The sequence below is a fragment of the Macaca thibetana genome, chromosome 11, assembly GCF_024542745.1.
Source record: "Macaca thibetana thibetana isolate TM-01 chromosome 11, ASM2454274v1, whole genome shotgun sequence".
Taxonomy (NCBI): Eukaryota; Metazoa; Chordata; class Mammalia; order Primates; family Cercopithecidae; genus Macaca; species Macaca thibetana.
The window spans coordinates 122985493-123009390 of NC_065588.1; positions in this window are offsets into that span (position 1 = coordinate 122985493).

Below are 23898 nucleotides of genomic sequence, written 5' to 3' on the forward strand. Positions count from 1 at the left end.
TCTTTTCTATGTGAATAAGACAGTCTACTCAGTGCTTGACTGACTTGTATTTTCCTTGGTGACTCTGATACCAAGACGCAGTGGGCAGGAAGGCTTGGACTTCTGCTCCTGGTAATTTAGGCAGCAGGTGCCACTTGCTCAGCAGTGATGGATGCACAACTCTGAATACACTAGTAGCCATTGAATTGCACACTAAGAGTATGAATTCTTATTGTATATGAATTACATTCCAATAAATCTACTTAAAAGATATGTTATTGAGATGATTAAATGGAGTAAATAATTAAACCCCAATAAGATTGATAAGATAATTAATTAAAATGTCTATGAGAGCCTAAGCATGGTGCGTGGCTTATTGTAAGCATTTGATAAATATTAATTCTACCACTTGTTATTTTCTCATCCTCCTCATCCAGTCCCTCCCAACATTTTTATTAATAACATGAAGATATCCTTTGTTTAAAATGTATGATTTGTCATTTTGTTTTGTTCTTACCTGAGTACTAACATTTTCATGCAGAAGGATGGCTATTTATAGATCTAGTTCTGCTTTTTAGTAACCAACTGTGGCTAGTTCCACTAACTCCTTTGGAAAGAAGAAGGAAGTCCTCAGAGCTGGAGAGCTGAGGCAATAGCACAGCGCACCTGTGTCGGCCAGTAACAAAGTCAGCCCACTGGTACCCTGGGCAGCATCCATCCCTACACCCCCAACATGGGCACAAGAGCAGCCACTTGTATGAACAATGAAGTTACCTTTGCAGATGTAAAACGACTCAGTACCCCAAGTCAAATCTACCTTTTCTGATAAAGTGTTTATTTTGGAATGTTAAAAACTAATTTTCTTTTATTATAAAACCCTGAAAGTGATCTAAATACTATTTTCTAAAATCAGATATATACATTTTTTGGGTTTACAGATGAGCATCAAGAAGTCACTGTATGACACATATGTGATTAATCTTTTTTCTATAATTTATAATAGCAATTTTTACCTTTTCAAATTCAAAATTTACTTTTTCAAATTCTAATACATATAAAAATAGAAAAAAGGAAACTATAGAAGACAAATCAATACAAAGATATCCCATGCTCATGGATCAAAATACTTGATATTGTAAGATGGCAATACTTCCTAGATTGATCTGCAGACTGAAGACAGTTGCTATCAAAACCCAGGTGATTTCGCTGCAGAAATTAACAAGCTAATGCCTATATGTACAATCATGCATCACTTAAAGAAGTAGATATGTTCTGACAAATGCTCCCGTAGGCAATTTGTTATTGTGTGAACATTATAGAGTGTACTTACACAAACCTGGATGGCAGAACCCACTACACACCTAGGCTATATAGTATATCCTATATAGTATATCCTATAGCTTGCAGGCCACAAACCTGTACAGCATGTTACTATTGAATAGTAACAGTATTGAATACTGTAGCAATTGGAACATGGTGGTAATTATTTGTGTATCTAAATATAGAAAATGTTCAGTAAAAATATGGCATAAAAGATTTTTTAAATGTCTAGGTCTAGGCCACTTAGCATGAATGAATGTCTAGGCCACTTAGCATGAATGAAAGCATGAATGAAGCTTGCAGGACAGGAGGTTGCTCTGGGTGAGTCAGTGAGTGAGTGGTGGGTGAACATGAAGGCATAGGACATTCCTGCACTATGCTGTGCTGTATACTTTTATATGACTGGCAGCACAGTAGGTTTGTTTACACTAGCGTCACTGCAAACACTGTGTGAGTAGCACATTGTACTATGTCTTACAAGGGCTACAATGTGACTAGGTGATAGGAATTTTTCAGTTTCATTGTAATGTTATGGAACCACCTTTGTATACACAGTCTGATGACCCACATGTCTTTTACACAGTGCGTGATGTTATATGGAAATGCAAGGAATCAGAATAGACAAAAACAATCCTGAAAAAAAAAAAAAAACAAAGTCAGAGGACTCACACTTCTTGACTCCAAAGCTTGCTACAAAGCTACGGTAATCAAGACAGTATAGTACTTGCATAAGATTAGACAGGGAGATCAACGGAAAAGAAGTGAAGTCCACAAATAATGCCAGGTGCTTAGTGAGGAAGTGGAAACATTTCAGCACTCATTTATCACTGGTGGAAATGTAAAGTGGTGGTGCAGCCACCTTGGAAACAGCTTGGCAATTTCTCAAAACATTTAGGATACAGTTACAATATGTCTTAGCAATTCCACTCCAAGCAATTCCACCCAAGAGAAACGTGGACAACCACACAACAACCTGTGCATTAATGTTCATGACACCATTACTAATAATAACCCCAAATGGAAACCACCCAAATGTCAATGATAAGTGGATAATTTGAAAGTAGTTTATCCATATAATAGAATAATATTCAACCATTAAAAGGAATAAAGTTTTGATTCAACATGGATGAACCTTAAAAATATTATGCCAATTAAAAGAAGCTAGTAACAAAAAGTTAACTTACGTACATTCCTTTTACATGAAATGTTCAGAATAGGTAAATATGTAGAGACAGAAAGTAGATTAGTCATTTCCTAGAGCTTTATGGGGTTGGGAGGTGATATGGTTTGACTGTGTCCCCACCCAAATGTCATCTTGAATTCCCACATATTGAGGGAAGGACCTGGTGGGAGGTGATTGAATCATGGGGGCAGGTCCTTCCTATGCTATTCTCATAATAGTGGGTGGGTCTCACAAGATCTGATGGTTCTATAAGGGTGAGTTTCCCTGCACAAACTCTCTTTTTGCCTGCTGCCATCCATGTAAGACATGACTTATTGCTCCTTGCCTTTTGCCATGATTGTGAACCCTCCCCATTCATGTGGAACTGTAAGTCCAATAAACCTCTTTCCTTTGTAAACTGCCCAGTCTCAGGTATGTCTTTATCAGCAGTGTGAAAGTGCACTAATGCAGGAGGTAAATTTCCTAGAGCTTTGGGATGGAGGAGTGACTGTTAACGTGTATAAAATTTCTTTTGGGGTTAATGAAAATGTTTGAAAATTGCTTGTGGTGATGGTTGTATAGCTCTGTGAAAATACTGAGTTGTACACTTGGATATTTTCTGGAAAAAGTGATAGGTAATACGCAGAGACTGTTTAAAACGGGGGATAAGGAGGTGGCATAACATTCTGTTTTACAAATTTAATTACTGGTAAAACCTGGGACAAAATTTATCTAAATTAAATGTTTGCAAACCACAACTGGGAAAAAATAGTATTGTCGGTATTATTGGTAAACAAGATTGGTTTGTTTACTTTTTGATTACTTTGTTGAAAATAAAATTTTTGCATGATTACAAGAAATAATCGTAATTAGGATTTGGAAGAGCAAGGGGAACTAAATTTAAAATGCTCATCTTTTATTAATCACATACATTTTTTATAAGGAGGTGATTTTTACTGACTCAGGCTAATAGAAAACCATTATTTGACAAAATTGTGGAAACAATTGGCCCATGACAATTTAATGCTGTTTTTCAAAACTATCATCTGGCATAAGCTTAGATAAGCTGAACTCACATGGGTATTTTCTTAATTTCTTAATCGTAGACTATTTGCAAGGTAGATCCAACAGGCTAGCAGTTCACATGCGGCTGTAGAGTGTTATTAGCTCTGGTATAATAATCCCTAATTTCCAGTACAATGCTCTGAATAGGAAAAAAAACAAAGAGCCACAGCTGTGGGCACTATCAAAATAGTTTTCCCAGGAACGTGTTCCCACACGAAAGCTCCTAGCTTCTGAGCTAAATCGCAGGAGGAAAAACTTTCTGCCTGAAGATTAGAAGAGCAGACTGAATGCTCAGTGGACAGGAGTTTTCTAATTTAAATCCTTGATCTCTCCATGACATATGACTTCACAGACACAGAACAACAGAGAAATACAGCAACTCACACAATCTGGCAGGGAGCCCTATCTGCATCGTGAGAAGCGCTGCATCTGGCTTTAACTAGGAGCAGCGGAACCAAGATTGAACCAATGGCAACCAGAGTCAAGCTCATTATCTTTCCAACATACACTGCTGCATCTGTGTTTATTGGTGGTAAGTGGAGTTTTCTAGGTGCCATGGAGAGGCGTAAGTAGGAAAGTGTTGATGTTAGAAAATCCTTTTTTTTTTTTTTTTTTTTTGAGATGGAGTTTTCCTCTTGTTGCCCAGGCTGAAGTGCAGTGGTGCGAACTCGGCTCACCGCTACCTCTGCCTCCCGGGTTCAAGTGATTCTCCTGCCTCAGCCTCCTGAGTAGCTGGGACTACAGGCATGTGCCACCACCACGCCCCACTAATTTTGTATTTTTTTTTTTTTTTTGGTAGTGACGGGGTTTCTCCAATGTTGGTCAGGCTGGTCTCAAATTCCCACCTTCGGGTCATCTGCCCCCTGGGTCTCACAAAGTGCTGGATTACAAGCTTGAGCCACCGCACCCGGCCAAGAAAATGCTTTATTGAGAGAATTAAGTCCAAGTCTTTCAATGAGGGGGAGATAACATGAGATTTTGTTTTCAACTCCAGCTAACATAAGTCCTTATTAAATACTCTAAATATATAAAAGAGTTGTGGTTTTACGAAAAAAGAAGTCTAGATATTGGCCGTTGGTGGTGCAGTGGCTCATGTTGCATTCGAAAGCGCAGTCTCCTTCCCTCTGTCTTCACCAGCTTCAGCAGGTGACTCCTGTGGTACGGGCATGAAATAGCTGCTCTGTCACCACATTTACATTTATATTCCAAGGAGGTAAAAGAAGATACTACCAACAGGCTTATTCTCATAAACCTTTGCTTTTAATTTGAATAGAGCTGCTTTCCCTAAAAATGATCATAAATGGCTTTAACTGGGTCACATGATGCTTAGTTGCAGCAGGATCTGCAAAGTATTTGTATTCTCAGTCTGTGTGGTAAAGAAAGATAAGGAGAAGCAGAAGGATGGTGTTAGGGAAAGTGTCCATCATAAGGGTCTGTCATAAGACAAGATACATAAGACACAAGAAAGTGTCCATCATAAGATACTGAGTCTTATATTAAATAAAATATTAATGATTCTTCAGGGAAACAGAACTAATATGATATATGGATGGATAGACAGATAGATAAGTGATATAGATGTATAGATTTAAGAGGATATTTATTATGGGAATTCACTTACGCAATTATAGAGGTTGAGAAATCCTAGAATGCGTCATCTGCTAGCTGAAAGACCAGGAAATCAGTGGTATGATTAAGTCTGAGTCTGAAGGCCTGAGAAGCAGGGCAGGGCGTTACTCTCCATCTAAGTCCAACGGACTGAGAACTGGGCCACTGGTATAAATCCTGTCGTAGGAAGTCCCAGTAACCGGTACTTCCAATGTCTTAGGGCAGGATAAAATAGATGTCCCAGCTGAAGAAGAAAAAGAGAAAAGTCACCGTTTCTCGGCCTCTTTGTTCTATTCAGGCCCTCAGCAGATTAGATTATGCCCACTCACAGTGGTGAAGATAGATCTATTAGGATTTTCTGCACGGGAAATAGGCAAGGGGAAAGAAAAACCACAGACACAATGCCTTTAAGGGTAAACAAGTTCGTCCCACATAAATGGCAATGCAGATATAATAAGCAAATGATATAATAAGCAAATTTCAATGGGAAGGGGAGAAGGGGTAAATATATATATATATATATATATTTTTTTATATATATTTTTTTTTTTTTTTTTTTTTTACACTCACCAGACTATGGAGGATTCACCACCAGACTGGGAAGCAGCAGCCCGGGCTCCAGAGTCGGACACTCGTCCATGCACAGACGAGACGAGGTCTCATGAAGCTTCGGCTCAGTCTAGGACCCGAGCTCTTTTTGTAACAAGTTGTTTGACAAGAGGCCCGGTCACAAGGGCCTTTAGTGACTGGGCTGAAGGAACACAAAAAGGTCCACCCTTTTTTGTGATTGTCTGTTGTTTTTCAATAACTAACATATAGGAATAGATTGAAATAGAGATTTTTCCAAAACAGCGCTGGATGAGTGCCTCAAGGGGCTCACACGGCCCGTTCCAGGACTTGGTGACCATTGGTTGTGTCCATGTTCGATTAAGTTCAAATTTAATATTTAACTTTTCCTCCGCATCGGTGCCAATCATAATCCCAAAATTAAGAGAGAATTAAGATACAGTCTCCAACACCATCATCCCAAATGTTGAAATCCTAAAAAGTCAAAATTCCTTAAGATCAAAATCCTTAAAGCCTAAATTCCTCAATTCTAAAACCGTGAAAATCACACGTACACATTTCTTTATGAATAGGGTTCACCTTCTCATTACTGCTTACCACTGTAACTGTCCTTAGTATGTCTGAGTGTTTATGCTTGCAAAAATATATGTGTTATTATTCCCTGTTTTATTGTGTAAAGTGGTCTATGCAATGTTCTGTAATGGTTTAATATGTTTCTTAAATAAATCCCATTTTAAAATGTAAATAAATGCCTTTTCAATAATTCTTAAATTATTTTCCCATACTTATATTTTCAGCATTTTGATCCTTCCAGATCATGGTTTTTGGAATTTTAGACTTAAAGAATTTTGCTCTTTTGGGATCTCAACATTCATGTTTATGGTGATTGAGACTGTCTTTCATGCTTATGGGCTAAAACTTTACCAGCTATCTGGGCATCCCTTAACCGAGTCAAGTTGACACATAGAATTAACCATTATAATAAGGAATGCTCCCAGAACCTCAACAGAGTAAACACAAATTCCTAGTTTGTACTTTCAATACATTTTATTTTATCTCATTTTGGAAATTATCATGGATACTGATTACATGATTTTGACAACTTGTTTTACAAATATACCTTTAACAAAAAGCGTAATGATGGTTTCAGTAGGCACTCCTTTGGTAAAGTAAGTATATAGTGCGTAGGGAAATGGCCATCAGAAGATGGAGCTGATGAATTAGTGCTAAATATGAGTTTGCTGTCCAAAGAGACATAGTGAAAAGAAGAACAGTATAAATTATTAGGTTTGTGGCACTTCAGTTCCACTAAAAAATAAATAAATAACCTATAGACAGCTAATAAAGCTGATACTGACATAAGGGTTTGCTATCAGTGGAAACCTGTGATATACAGCATTTGAATTAAATCTGTTTTCGGAAAGAGGCTGCCATTCTTTTTGACATGACTGGGTGTTCCTTCCATGTGTGAACTGTGTATTTCACACATCAGTGAAAGCAGACGACAACGTGTAAACTTTCCTATTGCATCTGCAGGACAACAACGTATCCTTGTTCTATGGAGGTATTTTTGTGCTCTGTACCATGGCTAAAAGAGATAATAATTAAGACAAGGTGAGCACAAAGATCAAATGAGCTGTATAGTTCTGCAAAACCATCTTGGAAGCAGTTATTGTGCTAAAAGAAGACCTTGTACTCAATTTGGCAGGAACTCAGGGTCACCTGGGTTGCAACCTGAAGTGGCATGTTTCCAATGCCAATGCATCAAACTCTTTTGAAGGGTTCCTTTGATGCTTTCGTCACTGTTGTTTTATTTCTATCAAAAAAGAGATGCAACCTTGGAACATGTCAGAGACGAAGGCTTTAACTTCCATGATGGTTTCTCTCCTTACTTCTTGGTGGTCTGTAGCCATACCTTTGTTCATGTTATTTCTTCTAGCTAGAAATCCCTCCCTCCCAACTTCCACTGTTGAAGAGCTTCAAACAGAAATGCAGACCTGGCTCTGGAATAAAGAAGAGACATGAGTTAGAAGGAAATGACCCAAATGCTCAGATATCGCCAAGGAAGAAGCTGTCATTTTATATTCATTTTGGTCAGAACACTAAATAGAAAATAAAAAGGCTCATATATATATTTTTGCTTCCATTGATCTCACTTCTTTTTCTATTTAACATGAGGATGGCATCCTTAAGAAAGAGCGATGTGTCCTTATCTGGCCATTTCAGTCCATCTGCAGAGATCAAGTTTCACACACAGTAAGTCATGTCTACTCGTGAAAGGACACAAAGACCTCGGTAAACTCTGTTCTTCCCTGTCTCAACAAAAATGGCATATTCTCTTTAATTTCTTTGTTTCTGGAACTAGAACTTCTTCCAAAGGAGGCTTTAAAAGACCAGCAAACGCTCTCAGATCCAAGGACATATTAAATCTGCACTGGTATCCAGTCCCATTTGTTTCCTCTGATCCAGAAGGAAGCCTGTGTCTCTCATAATTAAAAACACAAAGAGAAATTAAAGCCAGGAAAGACTGTTGCTAAAGGTTTCCCTGCAGCTCCTCCCTGCCCACACTGGCCCATTTCTGATATCTTTCTGCAGTTCGTTTTGGTTTTACACACACACGCGTGCACGTTTTCCAATATTCCCTCATTCTGTGCTCGCCCTGGTTGCATTACATTCTGCAAACAGACCAGACACATGCTGCTAGCCCTTTACTCACAATATTGTGGGACCTGTTATTGCTTCTTTGTTATTGCTCCAGGCACAGATACAGTGATGTCCAAGTATTATTAGACCTAACCCTCCCACCAAGCCTGTGAAGTAAGTTTTAATGTCATCCCATTTTACAGAAGAACAAACTGAGACACAGAGATTGAGTCATTAAGCTGTTAAAGTTGAAATGTAAGCCAAGGCAGTCTAACTCCAGAGTTTGCATTCTTAACCATTATACTAGGTATAGTTTTGTTTTGTTTTTTTTTTTCAGAAGCAGCTGCTTATGATGGAAGCAGTATTTGAGACTAATTTGATGGTGTAAAACAATATCTAGAGGTCGTTACCTGGTCGAGACCTTCCTGCTAGGGACTAGTTCTTGAATGGCATTGAGTTCATTAGGGATTTAACACTATGCTGAGTATACTAAAGGTACAGAATCAATGTATGTAGATGTCCATGAAGTAGGAAATTACTGAGACATAGGAACAGTATTCAGAATATGTTGAGTGCCCCCACAGTAGCACAAATACGCATCGTACACAGTAACTGTGTTGGATAGAATGCCAGGTAGGCACATCAGTTTGTGTTTTAAAATAACACTCTGGGCAAATATCAATCAGAGTGAGACTTTAAAAATGTTTCACAAGACTCCCAATGTTTCAATGTCCTTTCCCTTTAGACAACACTCGCTTCCAGGCACTCGAGTTCAATTCCTTTTTTTTTTTGGAGACAGAGTCTTTCTCTGTCATCCAGGCTGGAGTGCAGTGGCGTGATCTCGCCTCACTGCAACCTCCACCTCCCAGGTTCCTCACGCCTCAGTCTCCCAAATAGCTGGGATTACAGTCTCGTGCCACCTACATTTTTTAAAGAGATGAGATTGTCCCTTGTTGGCCGGGCTGGTCTTGAACTTCTGACCTCAGTCGATCCAGCGGTGGCTGATACCTGTAATCCCAGCACTTTGAGAGGCCAATATGGGTGGATCACGTGAGGTCAGGCATTCAAGACCAGCCTGGCCAACATGGGAAAACCCCCTCTCTACTTAAAATACAAAAACAGCAGAGTGTTGTGGCGCATGCCTCTAATGCCAAGTACTCAGGAGGTTGAGGCAGGAGAATCACCTGAGCCCAGGAGACAGAGGTTGCAGTGAGCAGAGATCGCACCCCTGTACTCCAGCCTGGGGGACAGAGTGAGACTATGTCTCAAAAAAAAAAAAAAAAAAAAAAAAAAAAAAGAAAGAAAGAAACAACTGGGCAGCAGTTTCTGCTTCTGGTTTTATTGGTATCAGTGGAAAAGAAAATTCATAACACTTCCACCTTCTTCAAACATTCTATGCTATGAATTACTGTAGGAATCAGCATATAGGCACAGCGTGCATTGGGTTTGGTCCCGAATGAGCCCAGATTATAGCCTCGCACAGTAAGTTTTAAAATCTTCTTAGGGTGATAAACTCCAATACCGGAGTGAAAAGCAAATGATGAAGTGTGAGGTGTGGGAAACCACAGGGACCCAGCTGAGCTCAGAAGCCCCTGCGGGGTAGAAACGTGCACTCTCAGCTGAGGCTGATTGTTGCCCAATAGGAACAAGAGTGAGCAAATCTTCTAATAAAAGCAGAGGAGGTTAAAATACTAATGTTTACCTGATACCCCACTATTACGAACTGTTGGCAATTAATTAAATTTAAACACAGAGCATTTTAAGAGAAAAATATAGGGTGGATTTTATCTGAAAATAGCCCGTTTGCAATCTCCGAACTACATATTGGTAATTCATTGAAAAGTCATGGTGTCTTTGAGAATATATGACATCATCAGATTGAAGTCTCCTCTTTCATTGGTATGTTTCCAACATACTTTGCACTTAACTTTAAAAAATGCTTATATGGCTAGACTTAGAATTATATGGAGAAATGCAATCTACATTAGAAACCCAAAGTGATATTCAGATGCTCCTCGATTTACGATGGGATTACATCCTAATAAACCCATCCTAAATTGAAAAACAAAAGAAAGAAAATTAAGTAACTCCAGTGTGAAAAATCAGAGCTACCAGGTGTACTATGTAAAATAATTATGCATGCATTTAAATCTGTTCTGCTCATTCAGCTGATGAAATTGTAAAATGCTATTTTACATTCATAGCTACAAGCAGATCAGGTATGAAGGGCTTTCTGGAAATTTTCATATAAAATTACTTGTTTTTCATATTAATTTCAATATTAAAATGACCGAGATATTTTTTAAAAGAGTTTGCATTTAAATGAGGCTGGTTTAAAGAATAAGATTTGGAAAATAAGCATGTTTCCCCTAGACCCGTGTTATTGGAATCCAAATCTGAATTTAATGAATCTAATTAAACATATACGTTTCCATCGAGTGTCAACTTACAGCCATTTTTATTACATTATGTGAAATTTGGGATGGCTGAATAATCTTTACTATCACAAACAAGCTAGCAAGTCATGATGTTGGATTTTTCTTTGCTTTTTCATAATAGAAATTATCTTGCTCTCTGTTATAATCCCTAAGTTCTTAGAGTTGGCTTATGAGTGGAAGTAACAGACATAGGCATATTTCAGAAAATGAATATATTTGGGCTGTAAAGTACTGGGAAATAAAGTGCCTGGACCTTACATTTTCAGCTTACTTTCTGTTGTTACAAAAATCTCAATTTTTTCTGGTTGAATACAAATTGAGATTTTTTCTTGTAAACAGACATCTTCATTTTCAGCTCCCTCTTCTTTTCTTTTTCTCTTGTTTTTTTTCCCCCCTTCTTTTAAGTAATTGTTGCAACAGTACTAAAATGTTGAACACAAATATCATCAACATCTGCGAGGGGGCCTTTCCCATGACTGATAATGGCCTCATCAGGGCATTGGTAGAAGTCCCAGGAAAGTGTGGGGTTTAGAGTGATCTTTATTTCTGGCTGCAACTCCCTGCATCCATGCAAAGGCTGAGGGGCCCAGATTCTGAGTTGGGGGCGCAGAAATGGAAGCCACAAGAACAGGAACAGTGTCACCTCTGGAGGTGGCTTTGCAAGACTTGTCTTGTTATTCTGAGAAAGTGAGGAGGCTATGACTGTTCCCACATTGATAATCATGGCAACTGTGGCTCTTGTTCACGTCTCTCTTTGCTACTAAGCTGTGGGGTCCTGGAGGACAGCCTCTGTGAGTACTCAGTACATGCTCAACAAACACAACTTTAGTGAATGACTGAGTGCTCCACTAAAACTCCAGGTTACTGTGGAAGCTGAGATCCTCACACACTTGAGTGAGTAGCTGATCAGGGACCAGAGCCCACCACCTTGTGTTCCACATCCCGTAGTGTAACTTACTGTACGACAGGTTGTTGTCCAAAGCTTAGACAGAGCTAATTTACCAAGACAGAGGAATTGCAATAGAGAAAGAGTTTAATTCATGCATAGCCAGCTGTATGGGAATACTGGAGTTTTATTATGACTCAAGTCAGTCTCCCAGAAAATCCGAGGATCAGAGTTTTTAAGGATAATTTGATGGGTAGGGGGTTGCAAAGCGGCAAGTACTGGTCGGTTGGGCCGAGATAAAATCATAAGGAGTTGAAGCTGTCCTCCGGTGCTGAGTCAGTGTCGGGGTGAGGGCCATAACACCAGACAAGCCGGTTTATAGATCTGGGTCTTACCAGCTGATCCACCAAGAACAAGGCCTGCAAAATATCTCAAGCACTCATCTTAGGTTTTACAATAGTGATGTTATCGCCAGGAGAAATTTGGAAAGGGTCAGAATCTTGTAGCCTCCAGCTGCATAACCCCTAAATCATAATTTTGAATCCTGTAGCTAATTTGTTAGTCCTGCAAAAGCAGCCCAGTGCCCAGGTAGGAAGGGGATTTGTTATGGGAAAGGGCTGCTATGGTCTCTGTTTTAAACTATAAACTCAATTTCTCCTAAATTTAGTTTGGCCGACGCCCAGGAATGAACAATGACAGCTTGGAAGTTAGATGCAAGATGGAGTGAGTTAGGTCAGATCTCTTTCACCATTATAATTTTCCGTTATGATTTTTTCAAAGGTGGATTCAGTAGTGGCCAAGGCTGAGAGCAGGGTCCTCACCTTGTGAAGCCCTTGTCTGGGCCAGGACAGAGGAATTCACACAAGGTCAAAATGTTGTGACCGGTACCCAAGCCCCAGATGCCCTTGCCCTCATAGAAGCACATTCAGTGCTTAGACGCTTAGACAAGAGCAAGAGGGCCAGTCCCTTCTCCCCCTGCTCCTGCCTTGGTCTCTTTCATATGCAGATTAAAGGAGCCAGGGAGCCCTGGGTAGCTGTGGGCAGCTGAATATGCAAGGGGAGTTCAAGGTCCTTGTCAGCGGATCCCTTTGGAAAAATTCTGAGTGAACATGAAGTCATCTATTTTAATACAACTTGGAAGAGTAAAACACTCAGCGGGGAGGTGTTAGAGAAATGACCTGGCCTAGAAAATACAGGCTGGTAGGATTCTTTCGTCCATCTCTTTCTCTCCCACTTTTTATAGGATACTGGTCGTTTATTTTGGAGAGGAGAATACATTAAGGCCTTTCACCACTATTGTTCATCAGAAATATCCTCCTCTTTCCTAAAAATGGAAAGAAATCCATCCGTTTAGTGAACGTGTGTGGAGGATCTAGCAAATGCGTTCTCAGAGCAAACAGAACAAAGATAGGAAGGAAAGTGTCTTTTAGCATATGCTAATGTATTATAATGAGCAGCCAGGGCGACCAGAGTCACATTCATGGTGGGATTTGGCTGCCTTCTTTATCGCAACCTGTTTTATCAGCAGGGTCTTTATGACCTGTATCTCCTTCTATCTCATCCTGTGACTAAGCATACCTAACCTCCTGGGAATGCAGCCCATAGGTCTCAGTTTATTTTACCCAGTCCCTGTTCAAAACGGAGTCGCTCTGGTTCAAACGCCTCTGACAAAATCATCTCGTGCTAAGAGACACTCCCACCAGTGCCATGACAGTTTACAGATGCCATGGCAACATCAGGAAGTTACCTTATATGACCTAAGAAGGGGATGAACCCTCCCTTAGTTCCAGAAATTGCCCACTCTTTTCCCAGAAAACTCATGAGTAATCCGCCTCTCGTTTAGCATATAATCAAGAAGCAACTCTAAGTATACTCAGTATACTCAGTCTAGGAGCCCATGCTGCTGCTCTGCCTATGGAGTAGCCAGTCTTCTATTTCTTTGCTTTTTTTTTTTTTTTTTTTTTTTTTGAGACGGAGTCTTGCTCTGTCACCCAGACTGGAGTGCAGTGGCGCGAACTCGGCTCACTGCAAGCTCCGCCTCCTGGGTTCAAGCAATTCTCTGCCTCAGCCTCCTGAGTAGCTGGGATTACAGGCGCCCACCACCAATCCCAGCTAATTTTTTTGTATTTTTAGTAGAGACGGGGTTTCACTGTGTTAGCCAGGATGGTCTCAATCTCCTGACCTCATGATCCGCCCAAGTCAGCCTCCCAAAGTGTTGGGATTACAGGCATGAGCCACTTTGATTTCTTAATGAACTTGCTTTCACTGTACTCTATGGATTTACCCAAAATTCTTTCTTGCCTGAGTTCCAGAAACCCTCTGTTGGGGTCTGAATCAGGAGCCCTTTCGGGTAACAGTTTCAAGGGGATATTAGCTAACTGTCTCCATGAAAATACTCAGCATAATGCAGGCAGATAGGTTATTATCTTAAGTGAAGATTGATAAGAAGACTTTGAAGAGATAGCTGAGTTTATTTGGGCATCATGTATCAACTTTCATATATAGAATATTCAAATATACTTTAAAAGAGGGACCAACCAGGAACAAAAGTCTCAAAGCTCCCTTGAACACCTTCTGTTCAATTTTATCCAGCTTCCTTCCACTCCACATGGGACTTAACTATGTATTATTATTGTATTTCTATTATCAGGATGTAGGAAACATTTTCTTGCTGAATAGCTAAAGCCCTAATAGTCGCTAAAAGCGACCTGATTTTGTGTTTCCAATCTGGCGCACACCAACCTTTACATCAAGTGGCCGAGGCACACACTTTACAGAAACTATTATCAAAGAACTCAGTAAGGTATCACCACTTATTCAAAAACTACAGCGATATTATCATCCCTAACCTTCTATAAAGATTTAAAGGATGAAAGATTGAAAGGATTTTTAACTTAAGAATGACCAATGGCATTCTTCAATTAAAAATAACAAAACCTTCAGAAAACTTTGAGATCATTTAGCCAATGGCACGAGCCCTTATGTTTGTTTGGTCCACTCCTTCAAGGACATATGACTCATCCTCCTGTGACTTGGCAACTGGAAGATTCATTTAAATAGGGCTTTCGCCTCGGATACAAGACTCTTCTCTGCTGCACAGGGACATGGCAGTCCTATATTCAACAGGTTCAGGTCACCTTCCCACAACACTCTTCCTAAACAGATCCTTAGTGATCTTCAATCCAGAGAATTCATTGGCCCAAAGAGGTATCAGGAATAAACTTCCTGGAACCCCTTTTGGAAGTGACCATATAACATCAACAAATATAGCAGTGGGTTCACAGTTCACAACTTAATGTAGAAATTCAGAATTCTACGTGATAGGAAGCCTACTTCAATCCAAGGCCTGAAAATGAAATTTTCAAAGATCCTCTAGAATATCCCACATACAGCACTAAACAGTTGACACAAGACATTCTGAAGCAGCTGATGACCTTAAACAGCAGACAGCTTCCTCCCAACATGTAGAATGAAGACCCTTGTCTAATTCCTGTTTTGTTTTCACCTGCTTTATTATAATCATTCTTCCTCTCAATGTCTATATATCTCTGGCATCTACTCATAATGGTCCTTTTACTCTTTTCTTTCCTCTATAACTGTTAGTTCTGAACATACTCATTCTAATGTTACCCTTAGATTATTCCAAACAGTATCCCCTGCCCCTACCCTTGCTGACTGCTGGACATGTCATCATCACCAGACTCCCATGACAAAAAGTTCTGGGCAATTTTGGTCTTATTGCATGAGACCTTTGGGAATTATAGCCAACGGCCTTTCAACTTTCACCTACCTGGAAAATAATGTCCCTAAACAGATCAACCTCTGACTTTTCTTGCATCCATCTCTTCAAGAAAAAGAATGAATTATTACAATCTATTGTTCAGACCCTATATAATTCTACATTTGAATTCAACAGCCTCCATAGCACAATGGGCCAATTACTCATTCCCAGAAACAGACTAATAGAGATTTCAAATATTTCAGCTGATGTTAGCCCTTGATCGGACCTGACAGCATTAGCAACTCCTCTTCCTGGGTCTCCATGGGCTTGCTAGACACTGCTTCTTTATTGCCCAGGACACCTGGTCCTGTTTGCCTCGAATTAGCCCCTTATGCATGGTAGAGATTGTATCCCAAGACTTGATTCCAAAATCACCAAAGCTGCATATTCTGACTCAGACATGAGCTCCACAACAAGGCTACCCTTAATTAGCTATTGAGGCACTCAGTCTAGGGGAATTGTTGACTTATTATTTATGCAAACAATCTGAGCAATGTTTCCAATGGTGAGAGTCATATAAATGAAAAACGCTTTGGGCTCAGTGGTTCATGCCTGTAATCCCAGCACTTCAAGAGGCTGAGGCAGGCAGATCATGAGGTCAAGAAATTGATACCATCCTGGCCAACATGGTGAAACCCCATCTCTACTAAAAATACAGAAAAATTAGCTGAGCGTAGTGGTGTGTGTCTATAGTCCCAGGTACTCAGGAGGCTGAGGCAGGAGAATTGTTTGAATCCAGGAGGCAGAGGTTGTAGTGAGCCGAGATCGTGCCACCGCACTCCAGCCTGGTGACAAAGGGAGACTCCGTCTCAAAAAAAAAAAAAAGTTAGTCAGGCGTGGTGGCATGGGCCTGTAGTTCCAGCTACTTGGGAAGCAGAGGTAGGAGAATCACTTGAACCTGGGAAGCAGAGGTTGCAGTGAGCTGAGATAGTGCCACTGCACTCCAGCCAGGGCGACAGAGTGAGACTCCTTCTCAAAAAAAAAAGAAAAAAAATATTGAAAAGTAAAATAAACAAATAACACCATAAGAAGATGATAATTAAGCCTAGCAGAAGTTATTAATATCACCTGCAGCTCACAGGCGAGCCAGTCGCCATCTGAGAAGGCCGCAGAGGCTTTCATCTCTCTTTATGACGTATCAGTTCACTTCAAAACAATGAAAGAAAATAAAAGGCTTTTGGGGAGTGATTTCCAGAAGTGATGAAGAAAAGCATTTAATATGAATATTTATCTGGAGAAGACAATCAAACACAAGCATTTTAAAAGTAGAAAGATGCATAGCTTCTTTTCTGATGTTTTCTTCTCTTCTCTTGATGAAAGTGAATTATTTAATGCCATCTATAACTTCCCAGTTCAATTTAATGAGCTTTACCAGCTCCCCACATTTGACAATTTATTTTCTGATAGGCTTTCAACTAAAATCCAGAAGTAAAAGGTATGTTCCTTCAAAGCAATGTGATTTGCTTTGTATCTAATATATTCAAATGGAATAAATTCAGACATATTGTATCAGACTTCACTGAAAACCATATTAAAAGTTCTCCTGTTTGTTTTCAACGTCCCTGAAAATCATTCTCTTCCAGGCTATATTGACCTTTGTGAAAAAAAGGAGTAATGTTTGTCTACGTAGATAAACTTATTTGCAAAAGCCCACAAATTTAGGGTCATAACAACTAAGACAAATCTTGAAAATATAAGAGAATGCGTAAGAGAGTTAACAAAATAAAAGATACTGCAAAAAGCATATAAAGGAATCTTAAAAAATGGAAAGTCATTGATCCCAGGTTTGGGATGAATAGTGCAGTTCTGGTTACTTACTTTGTCATCGTGCTCCGTGTGAGTTCTGTTTCCAGAGCCCATCCTCCAGCACTAGCACCTCCTGCAGCCCACACAGGTGGGAGCTGGGGGCAGAGGACTTGGGAAGAAAGGAAGGCTGTGGCCAACTTTGCCATTAACTCGCAGGCCTCTCAGTCATTTTGACGAAGTAGAAATCCTGTAGGCCTGGGTTGTCTAGGCTGAAAGACAGAGCGAGACTCCCTCTCAAAAAAAAAAAAAAAAAAAAAGAAAGACGTGGTGAAGTGTCCTTTCTCTCAACTCGGATGAAATGGAATTTGCATTCTGTACAGGGAACATGGTTTTGGGCCAAAGATTGGTTTGAAAAGGCACAACAGAGCTGCCATCTGTCCCTGATGGCTTGTGCAGAATCAGGTTACAAGCAGGTGTGGGACAGGTTTGGTTCAAACTTGGCCTTGGCAAGCACTATTTAGTATCTTCGTTCAATGGGCTTCACCCTTCTGACCCCCAATTTTCTCAATTATAAACAAAAAATTGTTGGTGCAGCAATTCCTCTTCCCAATGCCGCTGTACGGGTGAACCATCATTGTGCCTTCACAGTGGTTAGCTGGCTTATACTAATACCACTTATCATTACCTTTATTGAATAATGATAACCAGGTTTTATGAAGCCAAACAGCGTTTGTGAGTTAAATTTGCAAACATTAGGTTATTTTATCAATATACCATCTGTAAATTCGGCTTGCCGATAAGAACACCTGGGTTAGGAGAAAAGTAACTGTCTCAAAGCTGCATGGCCAGTAGCGAGAGGCGAAGCTCTCACACCTGCAGATAGTCTTTCAGTTCCTAAACCTGTGGTCTTCCCTTTCTATCCTGTTATCTCTTCAATAGGCAAAGATCCAGGGTGCCCAGCCTGTGACACTCACACATATAACATTGCAGAAAAAGGTGCCTGAGATAAAGTGTCTCCATCTCAGAGTTCCTTCCGGGAATTACAAAATGGTTTGTGTAGCCAGGGTGCAGATGGTGTGTGACTGTTTAATTTGGCTCTCAAGCATTTTTTTTTATTTTCTATTATAGAAAATTGCAAACATACACAAAAGCAAAAAGAAGAGTATAATGAATCCCTGAGAACCCATCATTCATTTTTAGCAATGCCAACTGGCTTACCCCTGGAGAGAATTTAGAGGGTCTCATAATTGGCACTTATTGGACTTGGAATCAGAGCAAGCCAAATTAGTAATTATTGGTTTAATCCAACCTGCCTTATGCACTTGGTTACCAGCCTGGATAGGGAAGATGTGTGTGTTTGGGACCTTTTTCAAATGTTGATGCAAAATAGAGATGGAAAAAAAGTAGTTTCTGACCTCAACTCACATTCACTTGAGATAAAAAATAAAAAAAGACAAACCATCTATAAACCAAGTACTGACATATGGGGCACATTAATTTGTCAGGGAGTGGAACATGTTCCTTTGGCAGCTGATGAATTGCAGGTAACTTGGGGCTTCTCAATCTGGAGTAACTGCAGAGAACAGAAATAAGAGTTTCATGTCCTCACTCAAATCTCCTTCACCATCCCAAATAACTACCACTCTCCCCAAAAACCTACAATCAAAACACAGGCACTTGAAGTTTTACATGGGGAATATTTTGATCTGGCAAACCTTGAACTGCAAATTATTATTGCTGAGGAGGAAAAGAGGTGCCAAAAGTGGCAGGGAAGGAAATACACTTTAACAACCCTGTCTCTGTGAATTCTGCAAATATGTGTTAACAAGACAAATATTCGCCAAGCAAAGAGTCAAGTCCGACATTCATTCAATTTTTATTTGTTGCTACACAATTCTGGTTGGTGTTTGTTGATAGCCTTAAACATGTCAAAATTAGGTCTTTAGACATTGTATTTCACAACTTAATTTAAGCAGATAAAGTAAAATATTCAAAGTAAAAGACACCTATAAGTATGCCCTGAGTCTGTTTTCTAATACAGAAATCCAAGTAGTTGGGTTCAGCAAGGATTCGTTTTGAAATAATAGAAAATAATGCTTTAAGTTTACTGTGAAAGATGTAGCCATCAACAACACTGAATAGCTATAACTGGGTATTCCTTCCCACAGAACATTTGAAGGAAAGGGCTCGTATCAATATCGAGAGCAGAAACTAGTTTGTCTCACGCGAGTGCGTCCATGGATGCTCTGGTCCATCTCCTCCAGATTCCCTAAGACCTGTTCTGTTCATATTGTTACTTTCTCCTCATTTTCTCCTTCCCTAATGGCTCTTTCTCATTAAGATTTTAATAAACTGAAGCCAATTCCAAAAGAAGGAGAATCAAAGTCTCTGAGTCTCTATTAGCCATCCTCTCGCCCTCTTTCCCTTCTCAGCCTAACTTTTTAAACCCCTTTTTCCCTGATTATCCCCAATGCACTCCTCAATCCACTGCAGTCTCTTTGGTTCCAATCATTCCACTGAAACTGTTCCTTAAGATTAATAAAATTGGGCCAGGTGCAATGGCTCACGCCTATAATCCCAACACTTTGGGAGGCCAACGCAGGTGGATCACGTGAGGTCAGGAGTTCGAGACCAGCCTGGCCAACATGGTGAAACCCCGTCTGTACTAAAAATACAAAAATTAGCTAGGCATAGTGGTGTGTGCCTGTAATCCCAACTACTAGGGAGACTGAGGCAGGAGGATCACTTAAACCCAGGAGATGGCAGTTGCAGTGAGCTGAGATCACACCACTGCACTCCAGCCTGTGCGACAGAGTGAAAAAAGAAAAAAGAAAAAAAAAATCCGTGAAATCTCCATCTTGTTGAGTCCAGGACATTTTCAGTTTTCATTTTGATTGAACCCATGAACAAATTTGACATTGTTAGTAATGCCATCCTTCTTTAAACGATGTCCTATTTTTGTTTCACACATTTATAGAATTTCTTCCCATGCATCTTTCCTGCTCCATCCTAATCTGTTTGATGGATCCTTGTTCTCTACATGCCCTTTAATGCCTGACTCCTTGACACACAGTCTCCGGATTTGTTTTCTCCTCTTCAAGATGAATAGCTTGCTCACATTAGTGTCTAGAAGCACCACTTGGAAACGTATTGAAATGCATGTTCTTTGGACTTACCCAAGACACAGGGCATCAGTTTTGACCAAGCCCAAGAAACAACATTTTTAAATAAACATGTCAAGAAATTCTTTCTACCTGCTGGGCTGATTGAGCTTAGCCAGTCCAGGGCTTCCATTGCTGTCTAATTTTGACACTTTCATTTGTATGCCTCCACCCAAAACCTCCTTTCTTGGCTTCAGAGCCACACATCCACTATCCTGGCAAATACTCACACTTGGATGTCATCAGAGAACTCAAAGGCAAATAACTCAGAACAGCTATCATCATCTTTCTACAAAGCTGGTTCTCCAACAGCAGTCTCTGTGGGAAACAAATGGAAACTTTTTGTCGACTGGGCACTGAGAATAATGTGGGAGTTATCCTTTGTTTTTCTCTCTCCCTCCTTTCTTTCCTAGCCAAATGTCTAGCACAATTAATTCTATCTCCCAGATATCTCTTGACCCCATTAATTTATCTCCATGCCCAGCACCCTAACAAAACTCCAGGTGGCCATCATCTCTTACCTGAATTATTAAAATAGTCAAAGGTCTCTGCCCCTCTACTCTTGTTCACTCTCATGTCTTTTCCACACAACCACCAGGATTATTTTTCTAAAACAAGATTTTTATCATTTTATTACCCTGATAAATAGTTTGTAATGATTTCCATTGCCTGTAGGGTAAAATCCAAACTTCTTAGTGTGACTTTTCATCATCTCTCTCCTGTCTACGTCCTCAGAGTCATCTCAAGCCAGTTTATCTGAATTCTGAGACTTTGCACAGGGCTACTCCCACTGACGGTAACATTCTCCCCTTCCTCCTCAGACTCTGGTCTCAGCTTAAAACCCTCTACCTTGGGGCCACCTCTCCTAAGCCTTGTATGTTTCAGGTCCCTTGCTGTGTACCTCTAGATCCGCCTCACATAACACTGGGCATATTTTATTGAGTATTTGTATGATCTGCTTTTGGCATTCCAGGGTAAGCTCTGTGAAGACACAGATGGCATCTCCCTTCTTCTGTATCTCCAGCACCTGGGATGATGCCTGTACATTTCATGTTCCAAAGATACCCATGTGAGTGAATGAGTCATAAATTATTCCAACATTCCCGGTCTCTCCTCTTCCCTACAGCTGCCTCTGGCCAATCCAGTAACAATATCTGATATTAACCTTTCTGTTAAATTATTTTTAACTTAGACCCTAAAATATACCATTGAGCATCCCAGATTTAACTGATTAAATGTACTTGTTCATGTACTCTTTTCTCTTTGCCAGATAACCATATATCTTTCTTTTGCACTTAGCATAGATTCTCACAATCTAAGAAAAAAATGCTTCTCCAACCAGGTAATTAAATATAGGTTTACATAGGAAAGCACATGTCTCTAAGAAAAAATTCTGCCTATGGGATACATCATATAGTGTATATGGTCATCTCATAATGAGGTCCCTATAGGAAAAAGTCAGGAAGGCTGTGACTGAGCAGAGAATTGTGAGAGAAAGGTAGCTTTTGCATCTTCACAAAATTTTATTATGATGTGAAGAAATATAAAAATGTAATATACTTATGGCTAGTGCATAATATTCATAAATGTACTTACTGTCATATTAAAGGAAATAAGTGATACAAAATTATATGCACTAAGGATAAAAGTATAGTTATTGACATAAATGTAGAAAAAGCTTTTGGCAAACTATGCTGTTATCCACAACAAGAAAATAACTAGAAAACCTGGGATAGAGAGGAATTATATTAATCTGGTAAATGGATTGAAGGATGTGGACTTCCTGATTGGAAGATTCTACAACAGGCACAGCACAATTGAGAGCGTTAGAGCACAGCGTTTTCAGAACACTGGAGATAGTCAGACGATCTGTGAACTTCCAAAGACTAAGAACATGCTAAGTTCTGGTGAGCCCATCCACCCTTCCCTACCAAGACAATTCAGTGCCCCGATGCCTTTCCCCAAATTTCTCTTTGCCTCAGGATATTCCTGTCCTGCCCAAAGCTCCTCTGGTCCTCAAATACCCCTGCCCATAGGATCTCAGATGTTACACACGATGTGTGATCAAAGGGAAAAAAATGGCTTCTGTAAAAAGAGGCAGATACATCAACCCCACTCCTACACCCATCTCCACTCCTGCTAAGAAATTCTTACTTGCCGAGGTTCCGAAACAGGTTTCACATAAGCTAAGAAAAGAAAAAAGTAAAAAAAAAAAAGCCCTTCAAGTCATTACCGGGTCTGTCCTATTTTTTTCTTCTCACCTGCCAGTGATCAGGACATAGAAAAGTTGAATTTTAAAATTCCGAGTCTTTATTTCTGTTACCAAAACAACAACAACAAGAATTACGTTATCTTTGGTCTTCTCAATAGTGACATCAGAATGTCAAAAACAATGGAGCAATGTCTTCCAAGTTGTTAAAGAAATTGATTTTATGTTAAAGTTTAATATGGAGCAAATAAGAATAGGATATAATAGGTATTTTCCACATATGTAAGGTCTTGAAAATTACTTACCATGCACCCCCTTTCAGGAGGTTGTTGGATGAAGTGCTCTACCAAAATGAGGACATAAACCCAGCAAGAGACATTCATGGAAACTGTTAAAAAGAGGAGCTTACACAGGAGAAGGGCAAAGGGAGTCCCCACAGGATGGTGAAAAAGGTCCCCAAAATGGCAAGTATATCCAATGGCGTGTGTCAGAAGACTGCAAAACTGGATCCTTCAGGAAGGCCACATGAATGAAATAACTAATTTTTCTAAACAGAAAATAAAGAGAGTTTGACAAATGGCAGAGAGTTTGGAGTTAATAATCAGTGTATAGAAAACCACACACACATACCTACACACAAAGGAGATAATCATTAACTCAAGACAAAACAGTAAGTATCCAGGAAAACAAAGTGTGTATAGGAAACCACAAGGCTCGGCTTGAATAAGGTTTGCATCGTGCTACACAATGACCCTGAATATGCAGACAGAGAGCTGGAACTTGTGTGGCAATAGAACTCCCACGCAAAGCTCAGGCTCTGCAACAACCAGCACTGGAAAGCCCAACTGCAGCCTCCACAGCAATTTGCCCAGAATGGTCAGAATTTGGTGAGTGACTTCCAGTTTCCCTCCAATTCGAGACCGACTAGACAAAGCCAAAGGGGCTCCCAAGCCCGTTACATAAGATGCCTTCTTCTAGTTAATTCACCTCCAGCTTCCCTGGGCCAGTAACCTGGGACCTGAGCATACCTGAAGGCTTATTTTTTCCTATTCTCAGCTCTCTCACTCCTCCACCTGTGATCTAGTCCCTGCCAAATGCAAGGGATGGTCCCTGACGTCCTAGCCACAGCAAGCTCTGAGTGAATAGCTTGTGTTGGTTCTCATTTTGGTGGTCTTCATTTATTTCCACAACAGAACATTGATTTAGCCACAATGTATTACTACTGTGGGGGGAAGGAGGTCAGAAAGGATGGATATAGGAAGACAGTAGGCGTATGTGAGAGATTAATACGTGTCTTCTAGAGGGGGAAAGCATAAACAATGACTAACACCTA